The sequence below is a fragment of the Sminthopsis crassicaudata genome, chromosome 3 (assembly GCF_048593235.1).
Source record: "Sminthopsis crassicaudata isolate SCR6 chromosome 3, ASM4859323v1, whole genome shotgun sequence".
Classification (NCBI taxonomy): Eukaryota; Metazoa; Chordata; class Mammalia; order Dasyuromorphia; family Dasyuridae; genus Sminthopsis; species Sminthopsis crassicaudata.
In genome coordinates, this window is record NC_133619.1 from 538,520,178 (window position 1) to 538,540,327 (window position 20,150).

Sequence of the window (20,150 nt, forward strand, 5' to 3'; positions counted from 1 at the left end):
AAATGCTTTCAAATCATGAACCCCTTGGTTGTCCTGAATTTTGTGGCCTGGGCTATTTCAGCATAACGATTACCTTGTGGGCAAAACTGCTTAATGGGTGATGCTGATGGTGTCATTCCCCCTCCCACTCCTCCTTTTGCCCAGGAAGGCAGAATTGAGGGAGGAGGATCAGGAGATGGGGAATACCATAAGGGCACATGCTTGGCTGTAGATAGAATTGAAACTGAGCTTTGAATGTGAAAAGCACCACACCCTTCTGTTGGGCCCCACACCCCACATTCCAAGAATTAATAAAAGACCTTGGTCTGTCGAGTTCTAAGAAATATGCTCAACAAAGCATGAGAACATCCTGCCTCGAAGGTCACAGAGCACAGGTGCTAACAATAAAACATTCTTTCCTAGCCTGAGAACATCCTGCCCCCGAATATCACAAGTCACGCATGTCAACTACCAGATGTCCCGTAACCGACAAATGTTACCTTTGTTATACGACCCCTAATCATGAAATGTCTTTTCAAAAGACTGCCTACGTGACCAAGCCCCTATATAAACCCAAACCCTCCTTCAATAAAGAAGCTATTCTACCTTCTGCCAGAGTTGCCTCCGTTTCTTTCTTTTCAGCCCATCCCCAGGCAAACGCCCTCCCCAGCCTCCGGCTTACAGACTGATGTGTGACTTCAGCCATCCCTAGTTCGAGACCCGCAGGCCGGGTCAAATTGGCGCCCGAACAGGGACCTGAAGATCCATATCAGCCCGACGGATTGACGAAGAGAAGTAGAGACGAACCGCCTGGCCAGGCCCCCGTCTAAGGACCCGAAGAGAATCTTCACATACAGGGTAAGTGAACCAATCCGTCGCAATCATGGGCTCCCACCTTTCTAAAGAACAGACTTTCGTTAAAGATCTTAAAGAGAGTTTTAGGGAATGAGGAATTAAGGTTAAAAGGAAGGATCTTATAAGATTTTTTTATATATATTGATAAGATATCTCCATGGTTCATAATTGATGGCCCCGAAATTCATCCTGCAAAATGGCAAAAGGTAGGCAGAGATTTAAACGAGGTACTAAAAAAGGAAGGACCTGATTCTATGTCTCTCAACATTCTTCCTTATTGGACTCTCATTAACGAGGTTGTTCAGGAGGCAGCAACTGACGGAGGAATTAGACAACTTCTCATTACAGCTGAATCATGTCTGCGTCCTCTTTCTCGTGCTGCCTCTGAGACTTCCTTTTATAAGAGAGACCAGGGAGAAAAGTCGAAAAATTTGCAAAAATCTCCCTCCCGTCCTTCTTCTATTTTAGAATCCCCTCCGCCTCGCCCAATCCCACTTATCTACCCCCCCTACCCGCAGATCCAATGACCCTGCCCATCGCTCCGACTGATAAGCATAGGACAGACAGATTACCCAGTAAAACTCACCCTGGCGAAAATGAAACCACTGATGGCATCTTAAACGAGGCTGATGCTGCAGACCTAGAAGTTGCAGCTGCTACATACAATCCTCCTAATGTCTTCCTTAATCAAACCACCAACCCAGGTCCTTTCAAACCCCAGCCGTTATCCTTTGCTTTCCCTACTCATTTCCCCCCGAATATCCCTTACTCCTTACCGCTCGGACAAGCGAACTCCGATCTTACAGCTATAAAAGAAAAGCTTATTCATGATCTAAAGAAACTCGGAGAGATAATGACAGTACAGGATCAGTATGCCCAGATGGCCTCTCAATTTAATAATATCCAAGAATCTTTAAGAACATCCCTCTCCCTCCAGACAACTATGAAGGTCTCTGAAAAGGAGCCTTCACTAAGAGAAAATAAACCCTCTTATAGGAAAAAGAAAGAGAGTCGAACATTAGCCTTTGACCTGTCCAGCAGGTCTTCAACGTGGGTCAAAAGAGAAGGACATAGACCGAAATTAAGGCAAAAGCCTGCGGGGGCTAAGAAAGCCCGAGAACAGGATCGAGAGAGAGAGAGTGGAGACTACTCAAAGCGAAGGTGAAGCATGTCTCGTTTATTGAGCTTACAGTTACAGAATATATAGGCAGAAAACCGCAATGCCACGTATGCATAAAGATTGGGTAATCATGATAGATGAGACAAATATTTTTGTAACGTTTACCAGGTGCAGATCATGAGACGGTTAGGGGCCCAAGGGCGGGGTGGAACAATGTGGTTTTGTCTGTTCCATATCAGTTCTGGGAACTGTATGTCTTGACATTTCTCAGAAATCATCAGCCTCAGGGCCGTGGTGACCTGGGTTTGTTCAAGAGGGGGGAAGAGCAAGGGGAAAGGTTGGGGAGGGTTCCTGACATGTCCCCCATTTTTCTTTAATAATGAGGCACTCAGGCCTCGTGACCCATTTCCAGCAATACCGGGAGTGTAATGGCTGGTGCAGGTGTCTTAACACTCACGCAGTACAGCCTGGAGGTAGCTGGCCATTGGACGCTGTCTTAGGTCATTGGGATTGTCCATACCACCCGTGGGATTGCCACGCCAACCCCTGTCTCAGATGGATAGATCGATCACTCAAGGTTGCCCGTCATGGCATCACAATGGTCTTATAGCCGTGGCTCATTTTTAAACCTTTCCCAAAGATACCCGGGTTGCATATTGCAGAGGTCAAAGTTTTTCATAAAAATGGCAAGGAACAGATTGTCAGGATCCATGAGGGGTACAGGGAAAGAGGGGTAAGGGGAGGGTGATTTCTTAAAAGCATCAGGCTTAACCAAAAACAAAGAATCATCTCAAAGCAATACATGAAGTACTCTTAGAATATTAAAAAGTAGTTTCGAGTGCCAATGCACCCGCAGTATCAATTCATGAATTACAATTCTTAGGAATACAATTGATAGCATAACACAAGGTCCTAATATCAGAGAGATACAATATGTCTCTGGAGAAGGGATATGAAATGGTATTACAAAGCAAACTGTGCATGTATAAGGGAGTTATAGTAGGGTGAACAATTATAGTTATAGTAGGGTGAACAATTATCAGGTTTTTTGAAAACAGGGGCAAAGTTTTCGAATTCTTTCTGCTGCCCGCCGAAGTCTGGATTTCTTCAAGAGGTGGTCATTAAAATGCAGGGGTTCGATGTTTTCAGCTTTGCCTTCTTCTTGGTCTTGTATGCGATGGTAATATATGTGATTTTTCCTGCTAATTGCTGTATCTACTTGGGTTTTTACAAAAGATGTTAGTTTATTAAAGGCCCAGGGGCCAAAAGAGATGAGTAGAAGGAGACCTATAATAGGCCCGAGAAGGCTAGGGAGAAGGGTGGAAAGCCAAGGAGAGGTAGAAAACCAATTTTGGTACCAGGATTCTTGTTGTTCCCTCTCTTTCTTTCTTTTTTCTAGGCTATCCCTAACCTTCTGTAAGCTATTTTCTACAAGGCCTAATTTATCGGAGTAAAAGCATGTCAACTACCAGATGTCCCGTAACCGACAAATGTTACCTTTGTTATACGACCCCTAATCATGAAATGTCTTTTCAAAAGACTGCCTACGTGACCAAGCCCCTATATAAACCCAAACCCTCCTTCAATAAAGAAGCTATTCTACCTTCTGCCAGAGTTGCCTCCGTTTCTTTCTTTTCAGCCCATCCCCAGGCAAACGCCTCCCCCAGCCTCCGGCTTACAGACTGATGTGTGACTTCAGCCATCCCTAGTTCGAGACCCACAGGCCGGGTCACCCTTCTCATCAGCAAGGTATTTAATGGATTTAATTCCTTTTCTGGCCAACTTACCATAGTACTTAAGATACTTAACTCTTCTCCACCAAATGGCTGTGCCCTGCAGAATCTCCTAAAGTAATAACAAACTATATAAATCTGTAAAATGCTAAAAAAAAAAAAAAAAGACTTGTTTAGCTCTACCCCAGGTGCTGTACTCTCCTGGGCTACAGATACTAACTCTATGCTTGCTTTTCTTCTTATACTTTCTTGTCTGGCTGTCCACGTTAAAATCTTTCCTAGTTTTAAAACTTGTAGGATTCCTTAAAACCTTAAAACGTCATTGTATTCAGTTAGTTGTTCTCTTACTAACTTCCACATCTCTGGCTCCAGCCTCTCCTTCTTACAAAGCCATAGAGTGCACTCCAGAGCATCTGAGAACTCGGTGATCTGCTTCTGAGTTACCAACAAATCTTGCTTCTCTGTTAACCTAATGAAGCATGCTTCATACTTCCCTGGCAAGGGAGGCTCATTTCTTACTATCTGCCTCATTTCTGTAAGGGCTGAAGCTGAGCAGATGCACCTGGATAATCAAGCACTTAAGGCTAATTACCAGTTGGACAATACTCTATTAGCATAAGCTTGGAGAATGGCCTGGCCACTATCCTGTGCTGGCTGGATCTGTGGGTGTATACAAAGAATTGTGAGAGGGATCAGAGGGTGGAGTAAGACAAGGGAGAGTCATTTTTTGGTTGTGGAGAGAGAGAAAGAAGGTATAGATTCCTATATCTATTCAAGAATAAAGATCAAGGACTTTTGCTTATGACTCTGGCTGATTCTAAGATATCTAGGGTGCTAATGTGGTCATTACAATTTCAGCTGAAAAAAACGAAAGCGAATAATTTAGCCCTTACCAAATCTTCCTACTTGCCTATTTTTATACTTAGCCTATTTCCAGATCACTGGGACTTTCCATTGAACTCGGCTAATCCCATCAGTGGAGTTGATTTGTGCCCTGCTTTGCAAGGCCCTGTTTCTAGGGCCCCACATTTAGGTGCCAAAATGTAGTGTGCTTTTTAATGCCCCCAATTTGGGAATCACAAAACATATAATTTCTAGAGTCCCCACACTGGGGTGGTTAAAATATAATGCTTTCTAGAGTCCCCAAGTTGAGATGACAAAACATACTATTGCTTTATGTAAGGGTTAAAAAAACCTCTAGGAGCAAGGAATGCAATTCAAGGCATGTGGGAGGACATGAGGGATGAGAGGTATTGAGGCTCAGGCGAGTCCTATGTGGAGGTGGGGCTTAGCCCCAGGAGATGGTGTCTGACCCCAGGTACCACGTCTGCTCCTTAGTGCTCTCAAAGCCTAGCAGGCCTCCCTCCCTCTTCTTGGGCCAATCCCATTATGACAGGTTCCTAGAGGACCTCCCACTTCCCCCAGATCTTCAAGAGGATATAAATATGTGCTCTCTAAGAATAAAGTTCTTAAGTAAAAACTTCACCCCTACCTCCTGGTGGTCTGTCTCTATGTTATCCAGGGTTGGTGCCCTATAAAGGGCTGAAACTCTGAGTTGATGCACTGAGGTTGGACAACCGAGCACTTGAGGCTAATTACTGATTGGACAATACTTCATAGGAATATGCTTGGAAAATGGCCCTTCACATTATCATGTGCTTGCCCAATCATTTGGTGTATACAGATAATTTTAGGAGGGACCGGGGGGTGGAGTAAGACTAGCTAGAGTCACTTCTGGGCAGGAAATGAAGAGGTGAGGTCGTGGAGATCCTACACTTCCATTCCCTTCACTTCTACCCCTAAGACCAAAAATAAAGACCAAGGACTTTTACTTATCCTGACTCTGGCTGATTCTAAGATATCCAGGATGCTAACGAGGTCCTCACAGTGTCCAAAGACAGGTAAGTGTGGCCTAGATGTGCTGTCAATGGACAGGTATTAAGAGTAGCTCAAAGTGGAGCTACAAGGTTATAGTAGTACCGTGTTTCCCCGATAATAAGACCTATCCTGAAAATAAGACACCCACATACTCTTTAATATTCCGCTAAAATAAGCCCTCCCCCGAAAATAAGCCCTATCGAACTTACTATGAAAACGGTCATCATGGTGATCCCCTGCGCTATATGCTGCGTAGCGGTACCTTCAGTAAGCAGCGCCGCCCTCCCCTCCCGGGTGAAACGCACGTCGCGCTCCGAGCTGCATCCAATCAGAGCTGCAGCAGTGAGCGCGTCATCCTCTTCTTCCCTGGTGATTTGCTTGCTGGCGCTACTGAGAGCAGCGCCGCGGAGTAGAGCTGAGACAGGACCATCTAAAAACTCGGTAAGTTCAGTAAGCGATGGAGAATAAAATAAGCACTCAGGGGGCATGATGGAGGCTAAAAGGGGAATGATGGAGGCTAAAATGGGCATGATGGAGGATAAAAGGGGCATGATGGAGGATAAAATAAGCCCTCCCCTGAAAATAAGCCCTCTGGTGTTTTTTAGTCCCAAAAAAATAATAAGACAGTGTCTTATTATCGGGGAAACACGGTATTAAGGAGATGCTACACTTTCTAGAGCCCCTTGTTGGGAGCCAAAATATAATTTCTGGACTAGTTCTCTGGTGGATCTCTGAATGAGCCTTGGACTTAGGTGTAGGAGTGATGAAGGCAGAAGAGCTACCAGGAGGATCTCCGTTTCTGCCTCTGTCTTCTGGTCTCCTCTGTGCCTGTGTCTGAGTCTCCTCTCTTCTTAAATATCTCAGTATGATCATATCATTACATCACACTAAGTATATGCCGACTAGAGTGATTACATCCTATCATACTAAGTGTGTGTTAACTAGAGAACCATTATCTCATTAATCACACTGAGTAAGTGCTAACTATAAGAATCCTGCTGCAAGTATCCTTGCTTCAAGCAGAACACAGGTGGTCACACCCTCCCTGACTTCTCAGGAAGGGAGGTGAAAAATTCCAAAGGGAAAAATGGGGAGCCAAACCAGATATTGTTAGCAGGTTTCCTCTGGGCTGAAGGATCTTATACCTCATTCGAAGTTCCCCCATTATCTGTGGCCTTCCACAGGGTTTTCTCAGCCCTCCACCGGACTCACAGGGCTCTCTAAGATGCGATGATATACATTAACTCCCTGCTGCTTACCTCAGCGGAGGTCAACTAGCTCTTACCTTCTCCAGGCCTTCAGATGCCTTTGGCTCTGATTATCTCAATCAAAGAACAACCTCAAGGGTCCCCCGCAGAACACCCGACTCACACGAGTATGCTGCAACAGGTATTTATAGTATGACTTTACATCATGGAGATCCCTTCCTCCCGTCTCCTGCAACCCCTTTTTATAGTCCCCAGATCACGTGTCTTGAGAGTGCATGAGCTAGAGCATGATCAGCAAGAGTGAGGAGGCTTTCCCTCGTTACTGAGGTTTACTCAATACCATCACCTCCCTGTTTGTCAGGCTCGGGCAGAATAAGCCTCCTAGTGCCTCTTATACTCTGCCCTTGAGATCTGCCCTTTACTCTAACAGATATTGTATTAAGAAAAGTTGTATGTGTTCGGATTCACTCCTATAAATGACGCTCTCAGACTCAATTGAAAATGAAAGTAAGGTTTTAATCAAATAGGACAAGGTATAGACAGTTTAGATTTGTATAAAAAACCAAATAGAAATAAGAACAATTAACAATATAACAATTATAGCAGATAGAGGAAGAGAATACATCACCAATTCAAGGGAACCTCAAAACTCAAATGGCTGGGAGCCCCGTTTCAGCCTCAATCAACTTGAATTGTGTAAAGATTTTCCCGGACGAAGCATCCTTCCCACGGGTAAAGCTCAACTATGGTATAGGACGCGGGCTTTTTATATGTTTTTAGACAAAGAAGGCTCCCGGCCAAAACTTATCTATATATTCATGTTGACTCACTCCAAACTCTTGAAGCTTGACATGTTTCCTTATCAATTGCATATGCACAGGGAGGAAGCCACCCAACCCTAAGCATAAGCATGTCCAAGAATGGCTAGTTCCTGGTATCTATTGTCAAAGACATACAGAATTTATGGAACGGTCAAGTTCCTATAATTTAAAGCTCAGGCCTGCTAGATTTGAGTGAGCTTATAATTCTAATATGAAATCTTAATTTCTTATTCAGATATATACATATAATTACCTGCAATTTTCACATTCCCTGAATCTTACCCCAGCAATGAGTTTCTGGCACATGCAAAAGGCATGGCTGAACAACAAGTTGGCCAACAATAACAGGAGCCTTCTCTTCACATTAATGTGGAAGGGCTTAGATAGCACCTAAAAGGGCCTGGGTTGGGTCAGGGTTTGGAGACCCGGGGATGCTCTTGTCATTCCAGATGCAGACCCAACAAATGAGGAATGGATCTGAACCAGGAACGTCTGTGATCTGGGGAATCAAGAAGAGAAGGACCTGATGACATCATCTCCAACAACAGCCTAGAAGGATTGGTTGGATGTCAGCAGCCCTGCAGATACTGATACCATCCCCCTCCTGACCATGACTCCAAAGAAGGTGAACACAGCACCAGTGTCACAGCTGAATTGGACTGTCCTGGTTGATGCGCAACGCCTTGAAGTGGACAAAACTGGACAATGGATTTGGGTGCTTCTCCCATAGCCTCTTGCTATTCATATGGTGGGCTGGGGGGAGGCCTTGCCCTGCTTTCCACTTGTGGGCAACACCTCCAAATTAGTGGACAAAAAACCAACAAACCCACCTGTCAAAATTAGGGAAGCAGTGCTACAGAATGACTTTTCTTGCATACACCCCTCCTCTGTGCCTTTCCTACCTAGCCTACATACATACATGTAATTGAGAGTCTTATGACATCCTACCTCCCTGGATATGGCTATGGACACCATCCCTTACTCCATCAATTGTACAGGGACTTGTGTAGACAAAGACATCTCAGGGTTTAACAAAGGGTTTAATACCATGATGGATCCGAAACCACGTAAGGAAAGTGTAAAGGGCTAGAACTGAGCAAATGCACTTGGATAATGTAGCACGTGAGACTAATTGCCAATTGGATGGTCTCTATTAACTTGTTTGAAGGTTGAGCCTCCCCAGCTGTTCTGTGCTGACTTGATTAGTGGGACAAAGAGGGGGAGTGATGTGTGTGGGGGGAATTAGGAGGAGGAAGTTGAGGCATTCTCTCGTGGTGATTGAGAGAGGAAGGTGGTGTGGAGATTATTAGATCTACTCCCCTGACGGTGACCTCAAGAAACCAAGAAGAAAGACTTTTGCTTATCCTGACTCCAGCTGATTTCTGGGAAGACAGAGTCCCAGCAGGAAGGCACTCCTGTATTGTAAGATTTTAAAGTTCGGGTTCGCTATCACAAATGACTCATGTGTCTCAGAAGCCAAAAATAAAAGAATTTTAATAATATTTAAAAGCAGCAAAAAATAGACTTTTTTGCAATAACAGAACCAGCATATGAGGATAATAATTATCTGCACATATATATTGTACCTAGGATATACTATAAGATATTTAATATTATGGGAATGCCTGCCATCTAGGGGAGGGGTGGAGGGAAGGAAGGGAAAAATTCGGAACAGAAGGGAGTACAAGGGATAATGCTGTAAAAAATTACCTATGCATATGTACTGTCAAAAAATGTTATAATTATAAAAGTAATAAAAAATTTTAAAAAAGAGGACAATAACTAGACATACTGCAATTATTGATGATCAGAATAGATGAGAGAAAAAAATCACCAATTTGGGGGAGCACCAACTCTGATCCTGTGTGGCTGGGAAATCACAGAAGTGCAGCCTAGAGTCCCGAATGGAAAGGTCCCAGGCAGAGCGTCCTCTCCATGGGTGAGATTCCAATGAGCCATTTCAGAGTAAGGGCGTTTTTGGGGTTGAAGACAAAGAAGGCTTTGAACCAAGGATCTGGGATATGGATGGACCAGGGTTTTGGGCTTCAGCCCATTTTCTTGGGTTTTTGGCCATGGGAATACAGATTTGTTAGCTCATCAAAGAGAATACCATGAGGGGCCACAGGGTTGTAGTTAATTAATGACATACATGGGAGATTAGCCATTTCTCCCAAGTACTGTCTTTGAGTTCCAGGAGGGTCTCGTTCCTGGAACATAGATAAGCAGCCACCACATACATGACACATTCCTTGAGCAATCAACTAAAGGACAGAGTGAACTTACTCAGGAATAGGGAATATTCCTTCGTTTGGCCTTAAGGTCAAGAAAGACATAAGGTGACTGAATCAAGAGCATGAAATTATTTATCCATTTCATCTTTACATACATATAATTACATGTAAATAGGAATATCAATAAGATAAGCAATAATAATAATGGGATTTCCAGACTATTAAAATATTTAAGTGCAGTAGGTGATTTGAACAAAAGAATCATACCAATGGTGATTAGTAACAGAAGTGATTAAATGTGAGGTCTCAAGTAAATGTTCTAATAATTGTTTCAAAACATGAGATTGGTTAAGTGGAATAGTAAAAAATGCATTGGGCAGATCTATTACTGTATACCATTGTACTAGAAATGCTAGCACAGCTTCTATTAATGGTGATAGTATCTGAGATGCCAGCGTACAAAGCAGGAGTAACTTTAATTGTCTGTAGTACACTGTCATTTGCCATGAACCATCAGCCTTTTTAAAATTATAAACTTTTAATATAAGTTTTTGACAGAACATATGCCTAGGTAATTTTTTCAACATTATCCCTTGCACTCACTTCTGTTCCGACTTTTTCCATCCTTTTCTTCACCCCCTCCCCTAGGTGGCAAGCAGTCTTATACATGTTAATTATGTTATAGTATATCCTAGATACAATATATGTGTGCAGAATCGAACAGTTGTTGCACAGGGAGAATTGGATTCAGAAGGTAAAAATAACCTGGGAAGAAAAACAAAAATGCAAACAGTTTACACTCATTTCCCAGTGTTCCTTCTCTGGGTATAGCTGATTTTGTCCATCATTGATCAACTGGAACTGAATTGGATCTTCTCTTTGTCAAAGATATCCACTTCTATCAGAATACATCCTCATACAGTATTGTTATTTGTTGGGAGCCAAGGGCTTCAGCCCAGGTGTCTCTCCCCACTAAGTTGGCCCACCCAGGTGTTTCTCCCCCCTAAGTGGGCATTACCCTCAGACAAATTGTTCTGAGAATCGGCCGACCACAGGTGGGCATAACCCTCAAATAGTTTTGAGAACCGACCAACCATAGAATATTCCAACATTGTATATCCTAACTGCAAACTGTTCCTGTTCATTGAACCAGCCATCCCCATGTTCCTTTCCCAGGCCCTACCCTACTTCTCTTTCTCATGCTTTTTGCTATATAAGCTGTACCCCAAGAGCAATAAACTGAGACCTTGACAAGAGTCTGCTTGGTCTCGCTCTTCTTTCTCGCCCGTTTCTCTTTCAGGCTGGGTTCCCCTCGACCCCCGAATAACTGAGTCCCAGTGGATGGGACAGTTGTTGAAGTGTATAATGATCTCCTGGTTCTGCTTATTTCACTCAGCATCAGTTCATGTTAAGTCTCTCCAAGCCTCTCTGTATTCATCCTGCTGGTCATTTCTTAATAGAAAAATAATATTCCATAACATTCATATACCATAATTTACCCAACCATTCTCCAATTGATGGACATCCATTCATTTTCCAGTTTCTAGCCACTACAAAGAGGGCTGCCACAAACTTTTGGCACATACAGGTCCCTTTCTTTTCTTTAATATCTGTTTGTTACCCAGTAGTAACACTGCGATAAATTTGGGGGCATAATTCCAGATTGCTCTCCAAAATAGTTGGATTCTTTCATAATTCCAACAATGCATCAGTATCCCAGTTTTCCTGCATCCACTCCAACATTATTTTTTCCTGTCATCTTAGCCAATCTGAAAGGTATGTAGTGTAGTTTATCAGGTACAACTAGGCCACATTCATTTGATTTTTTTTTTTAATTCCTTTGAAATTCTTGACCTTTTGTTCTTCCCTATGAATTTTGTTATTTTTTCTAGGTCATTAAAATAGTTTCTTGGGAGTCTGATTGATATAGTACTGAATAAATAGGTTAGTTTTGTGAGTAATGTCATCTTTATTATATTTGTTTGACCTATCCAAGAACATTTAATATATTTCCAATTTAAATCTGACTTTATTTGTGTGGAAAGTGTTTTGTAATTTTGCTCATATAATTCCTGACTTTCCTTTGGTAGATAAATTCCCAAATATTTTATGCTATCAACAGTTATTTTGAATGGAATTTCTCTTTGTATCTCTTGCTGTTGGATTTTGTTGTATAAAAATGTTGAGGATTTATGTGGATTTATTTTGTATCCTACCACTTTGCAAAAGTTACGAATTATTTCTAATATCTTTTTAGTAGAATCTCTGGGGTTCTTTAAGTATACCATCATATTATCTCCAAAGAGTGAGTTTGGTTTCCTCATTACCTACTCTAATTCCTTTTATCTCTTTCTAAACTCATTGCCGAGGCTAGCGTTTCTAATATAATATTGAATACTAATGGTGATAGTGTGCAACCTTGTTTCACTACTTACTGATCTTACTGGGAAAGGTTCCAGTTTGTCCCCATTACACTTGGTGCTTACTGATGGTTTTAAATATATCCACAAAGCCCATTCTCTGAGAAGATTTAAGGAGCCAGGATTCAGGAAGAAGGAGATTTGAGATTCTACTGTTGTGCTGACTGGGGACACTTGGACAAGAGAAGATTCTCAAGTCTAAAGGAAAAGCCTGCTTATGGACTTCCAGGAGATTCACATCTAGTATTGAATTCTGGGATTATTGAATTGGAACTAAAGCCAAGGCTGCCTCCCCAGAAACTCCCCAAGAAATCCTGCTCTCAGAGAATGATTGCAATTCTAGAGACACAGAGCACTACACTACCTGTTTTAAGTATCAGTACCATGTGTGTATCATAAAAGGAATTTGGTAGGACTCCTTCAATTCCTATTTTTTCAAATAGTTTATATAGCATTAGAGTTAATTGTTCTTTAAATGTTTGGTAGAATTCACCTGTAAATCCATCTGGTCCTGGGGATTTCTTAGAGTGTTGGTTAATAGGTTGTTCTATTTCTTTTTCTAAAATGGGACTGTTTAACCAGTTTTATTCCTGTTAATCTGTGAAAGCTATATTCTTGAAGGTATTCTTCCATTTCATTTATGTTATCAATATTATTGGCATAAAGTTGGGCAAAGTAACTCCTAATTATTGCTCTAATTTCCTTATTAGTGGTGAGTTCTCCCTTTTCATTTTTAAGACTAACAATTTGATTTTCCTCTTTCCTTTTTTTAATCAGATGTACTAAGGGTTTATCTATTTTTTTTTCATAGAACCAATTCTTAGTTTTATTAATTCAATAGTTTTTTTGCTTTCAGTTTTATTAATCTCTCCTTTTATTTTTAGAATTTCAAATTTAGTGTTTGACTGCGGGTTTTGAATTTGTTCCTTTTCTAGCATTTTTTAGTTGCATGCCAAATTCATTGACCTTCTCATTTTATGCAATAGGCCTCTAGAGATATACAATGTCCCCTTATTACCACTTTGGCTGCATCCCACACATTTTGGTATGACGTCTCATTGTCATTTTCTTGGCTGAAGTTATGTCCATAATTTGCTGTTTCACCCAATCATTCTTGAGTATGAGATTTAGTTTCCAATTATTTTTTGGTCTATTTTCATAACCTGGATTTTTATTGAATGTAATTTTCATTGCATTGTGGTTTGAAAAGGATCCATTTACTGTTTGTGCCTTACTTCATTTGAATTTGAGATTTTTATGTTCTAATATATGGTCAATTTTTGTATAGGCTCCATGAACTGCTGAGAAGAAAGTGTACTCCTTTCTTTCTCCATTTAATTTTCTCCAAAAATCTATCATATCTAACTTTTCTAGTATTCTACTTACCTTTTTAAACTTATTTATTTTGTGGTTTGATTTATCTAATTCTGAGAGTACAAGGCTGTGATCTCCCAATATTATATTTTTGCTGTCTATTTCTTCTTGCAGTTCTCAATTTCTCTTTTGAGAACTTAGATGGTACACCACTTGGTGCATATACGTTAAATATTGATATTGCTTCATTATCTATTCTGCCCTTTAGCAAGATATAGTGCCCTTCCTTATCTTTTAGATAGATCAATTTTTGCTTTTGCTTGATCTGAGATCAGGATGGCTACCCCTGCTTTTTTGACTTCACCTGAAGCATAGTAGATTCTGCTCCAACCTTTTACCTTTACTCTGTATGTATCACCCTGCTTCAAGTGTGTTTTCTGTAAACAACATATTGTGGGATTCTGGTTTTTAATCCAGTTGGCTAATTGGTTCCTCTTTATGGGGGAGTTTACCTCATTCACATTTATGATTAAAATTATTAATTCCGTATTACTTGCAATCTTGTTAACCCCTGCTTATGCTTTTCTCCTTTCCTTCCCCTTTTCCCCCTCCCTAGTATTAAACTTGTGAGCACTGCTTGCTTCTCTCACAGCCCTCCTTTTTTTAGTATCCGTAGCCCCCTTATAGTTCCTCCCCCTATCTTACAAATTTTCCTCACAATTTCTATATTCCCTTTTGCCTATCTTACTCCTTCCCTTTTCACTTTTCCCCTCCCACTTTTCAATGAGGTGGGAGAAGTATCACCATAAATCGAGTATGTCTAATATTTTGCTTTTTAAGTCAATTGTGATGACAGTAAGATATATACTATGCTCATTCCCCTCCATTTTTTCTCTTAGATACAATAGGTATCCTTTGTCTTTTCACGAGATATAGTACCCCCACTTTACCCTTTTCCTGGTACAATTTCCTTTCTACCTCTAATTTCTAGAATAAATTATACATGTGTTCTTTATATATCTTTATAAAAGAAATATAATTCCCAAGATTTCTTTTTACCTTTTTAGGTTTCTCTTGAATCCTGTATTTGGAGATCAATGTTTTTGTTTAGTTCCTGTTTTTTCATCAGAAATAAATTAAATTCACTTATTTCATTGAATATCCATCTTCTTCCCTGGAAAAAATGCTCATTTTGGCTGGGTAAGTTATTTTTGGCTGCATGCCAAGTTCCTTAGCCTTTTGGAATATCCGATTCCAGGCTCTTAGATCCTTTAATGTGGATGCTGCTAGATCCTGGGTAATGCTTATTGTGGCTCCTCTATATTGGAATTGATTTTTTTCTAGCATTCTTGCAGTATTTTTTCCTTTGTCTGATAGTTCTGGAATTTGGCCATATATTTCTTGGAGTTTTGATTTTAGGGTCCCTTTCAGTAGGTGATTGATGAATTCTTTCAATGTCTATTTTACCTTCTGTTTCTATAACATTTGGGCAGTTCTGTTTGATAATTTCCTGGAAAATAGTGTCCAGGCTCTTTTTTTTTTTCCATCACATTTTACAGGAAGTCCAATAATTCTTATTCTCTCTCCTGGGTCTATTTTCCAGGTCTGATATTTTCCCATGAAGATATTTGACATTTTTTCCCCACTGTTTCATTTTTTTTGGTTTTGTTTCATTGATTCTTGGTATCTCCTTGAATCATTCAATTCCATTTGTTCAATTCTTATTTTTAATGAATTATTTTCTTAACTCACTTTTTTTTATATCTTTTCCTAATTGTACAATTGGCTTTTTAAGTGAGTTATTTTGTTCTATGGAATTTTCCGTTTCGCCAATTTTATTTTTTAGAGAACTATTTTCTTTTTCCAATTCACTAATTCTGTTTTTCAAGGATTTGATTTCTTTATCCACTCTATATTTAAATGAGTGGGATGATTTATCCAGACTCTCTTGCCAAGGTTCCCTTTCCTTTTCCCATTTTGCTTCTAGCTCTCTTGTGAGAGCCTTTTTGGTTTCTTCTATGAGACTTGTGTGCTGAGGACCAGATGATATCACCCCACTTTGGGGATTCATCTGGAGACAGTCTGCCTTTAGTCTCCTCAGTTTTAAAGTCTGCTCTCTATCCATACAGAAGCTATTAATAGTTAGAGTGCACTTTATTTTTTTGCTCATTTTGTCAAAGAAAACAAACTAACAAGAAAAACAAATGGTCTGCTTTTTTTGGGGGGGGGCTGGATGGTGTTACCGGGCTTCCTCTACAGACTGCAGGGGGCAGCAGTGAGGCACTAGCAGGTCAGCAATGGCTGTGCTGTGTCTACACTCTGATAAGACTCCAAAAGCGTGCTGCAACTGTCCAGGTAGGGGTGGCCAGGTCCCGAAAGACTAGCTTTTTGGGGTTACAGTGTTTACCCCGTGTTTACAGCTTCTCTTCTAATCTACTGGCTTGCTGCCAGGGCAACGTAGCCACACTGTGGTAAAGTTCTCCCTCAGCCACACTATAGTAAAGTTCTCCCTCTAGAAACGGCTGAGATCACACTCTCCTCAGGTCTGCTCAGAATGAGCTGCCTTCCGCTCAAGCTGCCTGTTATACTGCAGCTGCCTTCATTCAGTCTGTGCCCAACCTAACTGTCCCCACCTGCAAGCAAAAACAGACCTTTTCTGGCGAATTTCAAGGATATCTTTGTGTTTTTTCCAGTCAAGCACTAATTCCGAGGCTTGTCATGAAATAAAGTATTCTAAGAGTAACGACAAAGCTTAAATAGATGTGTGTGTCATCTCCGCCATCTTGGCTGGAAGTCTACCATCAGACTTTCTTACAGGCCAATTAGGATTATTCCAAGAAGTGGTAGGAACTAACACTCCAGCCTATACATAATCCTTTATGGTATTAGTTTTTCCTGTCCACTCGGGATTTTATATTGTTTTAAAGTTAACACGATATGGTGTAGGCACTTTAATAGAGTCCATAAGCAATTTTTCCATCATTACCATCTTAATGTTAGTGCTTCTTAACCCAAATTGATATTGTCCATTAGAAGGCCTTAAAGTCATCCCTTTCAGAATTCAATTCCAATAATATATTCAGGTATAGGAACGCTCACTATTCTACATTCTTTCTTGGTAAATTCACCAATTTTCATCATTACTTTAGGTTGAACTGCACTAACTTCAGCTCCCCCTAATCCACATATAGTAACAGGAATTCCATTCCTGAATTTACTGGGATTGCCATAAATGAAAGTGGCCTCTGCCCCTGTGTCTACAAGGGCATTGGCTATGGTAGTAGAGCCATTTTTCCAATAAACAATTATTTTAAAATTAGGTCTATAATCAGCATGGAAAACATGAACATGTGAGGTTTGGTCTTTATCCTCTTCTCCCTTGAGATGTTCCAAGGATACAATACAATCCCACAGTAGGGGGAGCTGTAGGCTCAGTGCTTAATGCTGACACTGCTTCCTTGTTTCCCACTTCTTCTTGTACAATTGATACATATCAGAAGTACTAATACCAGCCATTTCCTCTCTCCATACTCCTGCCTTTATTGGGCAGTGAACATTCTCTTCCTAGACATTCTATTATTATTATTATTATTAGGCTTAACGTGCTTCCAGCTGGTTCTTGGAGCATTGGCCTGTCCTTCCCTGAATTCCCCTAAACTGGGCCAATTTGCTGCCCAAATTGTCCTAAATTACTTGCCCCAAATCCTCTCCCATGGAAGCCAGCAAAAAAGTAAAAATTAAATGTTTATAGGCTGAGGGTTCATTTTTCACCAGAGGTGCCCAATGGATAGCCAATACTGGGGACTCAGTATATATATCTACAGTCTCCCAATACAAGAGCATGTTTCATCACTTCCTCCTTTAATCGTTGAATGCCATCCTTCAAAGAATACCAGGGTTGGATAGTGTGGGGCCACACGCACGAGTCAGGATATTGTATTCTCAGCCCCGCTGCAACCAACTCTAATAGGGAGGAGTCTTGTGGAGCTCCCCCCTGCTATATCTGAGCATGATTGCAAATGGCTTGTTGCACAAAGGAGTTAGAGGAGAGACTTATACATTTCATACAATCTTTAGAATCTAGCCATACTCCTCTGGCCCCACTATCACTCAGCCACACTAACCATCTAAGCTCAGGCTCCCCTGGTTTTTGGGAAAATCTACTCAACAAGTCTGTAATTTCTCTCTGGAAGAAGTCCACAGTACATTCCTTAATTTCGGTTGACCTCTCATTCTGTTCGTCTCTTTCCTTCTCCTTAGTATGGGCTGAACCTACTCCTCTATATCTGGCTCTCCCTGTATCACATCCTCCCAATCTTCATCAGTTTCGCCCCAAACATTTCCATCCCATTTATCGGGATCCCAATCTATTCCAGCAAAGGCCACTACCTTTTTATTAACCTTCCTTGCACTCCTTTTTATTAACCTTACCTTGGCGGATTTCTATTGGGCTACCCTCACTGTGGTTTTCTCTGCTACACATTGATAGTTTCTAGCCTGATCCACCAAGATAAAATTCTGACACTGTAACATTGACATTTGTTCCCTGTAAATCAGCCAGTTCCTTTTCCTTATGTGCTTTCCCCTCCACTTTCTTTTCCAAAGCTTGGCAAATTTTCTTATTTGTGATTAAAAGAGCCCAACCATGCCTACAAATTGCCCTCAACTCCTTTCCTTTTTTAATAGGTATATTAGTCACTCAGTAAGCTGAGGAGACAGTCTGGGCTTAACTCTGCTTCCCCACTCCTCACAAGGGCCAGGATTTTGAGTCCATATCTGATAAGGATATAAGGATAATAACTAGACACACTATAATTATTAATACAATAATCAGAATAGACGAAAAAGAGAAAAAAAATCACCAATTCTGGGGAGCACCAACTCTGATCCTGTGTGTCTTGGGAATCACAGAAGTGCAGCCTAGAATCCTGAATGGAAGAGTCCCAGGCAGAGCGTCCTCTCCATGGAAGATATTCCAATGAGCCATTTCAGAGTAGGGCTTTTATGGGGTTGAAGACAAAGAAGGCTTTGAGCCAAGGATCTGGGATATGGATGGACCAGGGTTTTGGGCTTCAGCCCATTTTCTTGGCTTTTGACTATGAGAATACAGATTTGTTAGCTCATCAAGGAGAATACTATGAGGGGCCACAGGGTTGTAGTTAATTAATGACATACATGGGAGATTAGCCATTTCTCCCAAGTACTGCCTTGAGTTCCAGGAGGAGCTAGTTACTGGAATATAGATAAGCAGCCACCATATACGTGATACATTCCTTGAAAAGTCAACTAAAAGATAGTGAACTTCGTCATGAATAGAGATATTCTTTAATCCTGCCACTTGGATGCATTCCCACCTGTTCTACAGGCATTCCTCTGCTTCCGAGAGACAGCATGTTTGATTGATATTTTGGGACTATGTAGCAAAAGGCAAGACTTACACATAAATTCTGGTGCCTTCTCCCATGGCTTAACCCTGGGGTACCCGCATCCCTACATCTGGCGCTGGTCTTTGGCACTAGCTGGTGTTACTGCTACCATCACCACGGGTCAGTCCCAATGGATGGACAAAGAATTGCTCAGACTACACTTATACTACTTGGGAGGCAGTTTTTTTGGGGGATTTTGAATATGACTCATCACTAATACGTGTGACCTAATGATATATTCTTTTACTTCTTTTCTGGGTTCTCCACCTGGCTAGGCCTTCCTTGCTTGCTCACCTCAGGGTTACAAACCTTCTGCCATCTGCGGATGGGTCAGCTGCACTCTTATTGACTCACTGCACTCAGTATGTAGAAACTGTTGTCTTCCCAATCAAACAGCCAGCCTACTCCTTGTTCCTGTGAAGTCTGCTCTACCATAGACTCAATTTCCCTCTGATGAGGCTTGGTGGCGGATACAAGACTACATACTGCAGGGAGAAGAGGGGATTAGTAGAGCTCCTCTTTGGAGTTGTTCGTCTTGCTATCTCAGCTTTTCAGGAGTTTCAAATACAGCAGTTACAAGAGTGAGCGGGTTATCTGGCCTCCCAGTTACAGGCACTTATGAAGAAGACAGCTGAGGCTTGGGTGAGGCAGGCACATATTGATGGAACCTTACAACATGGTGGATCCTGTAGCTGCTGCTGTGGTTGCCATTGGTAATGAAGTCACTTTAAAACCATGACCTCTGTTCCCTGTCATTACAAATACCGCCCACTCTGTGTAACTCCATTGCCTTTTAATGCCTCCTTTAGCAGTTTTTTCCACTAAGTGAAAAGACATAGAATGTCAACTTCTAGGTGCACTGCTGGCAGTAATGCCACCTCTCAGATAGAAGAGCTTTTCTGCTTGGTAGCTGAAATTGCTCAACAAGCTTCCAATTTTATTTAAAATTTTTTTGCCTTCTTCAGCTGCTGATTCTTTTCTTGAGAGGATCGAACACCATGTTACCTTTTCTTGGTTCTGGTCTCTGTTGGGTCCAGCTCTTACTATTTTACTTTTGCTTGCCTTTGTTCTACTTTCATGACTTATAAGCTCACTGATTAAGTGAGCTGTTGTGATGTCAAAGCCAGTTTGATGCTATGAGCAGTCCCCACTAAACAAGAAAAGG

The 20,150-nt window shown here is 41.2% G+C and overlaps 1 long non-coding RNA gene across 1 annotated transcript; it reads left to right on the forward strand.

Annotated features, from left to right (window-relative positions):
• Nucleotides 1-263: 263 nt before the first annotated feature.
• Nucleotides 264-11,086, forward strand: LOC141563411 (uncharacterized). Its single transcript, XR_012488415.1, has 4 exons — nucleotides 264-837; nucleotides 3,594-3,703; nucleotides 6,860-6,954; nucleotides 8,044-11,086. It is a non-coding gene; the product is annotated as an uncharacterized LOC141563411 (long non-coding RNA).
• Nucleotides 11,087-20,150: the final 9,064 nt, after the last annotated feature.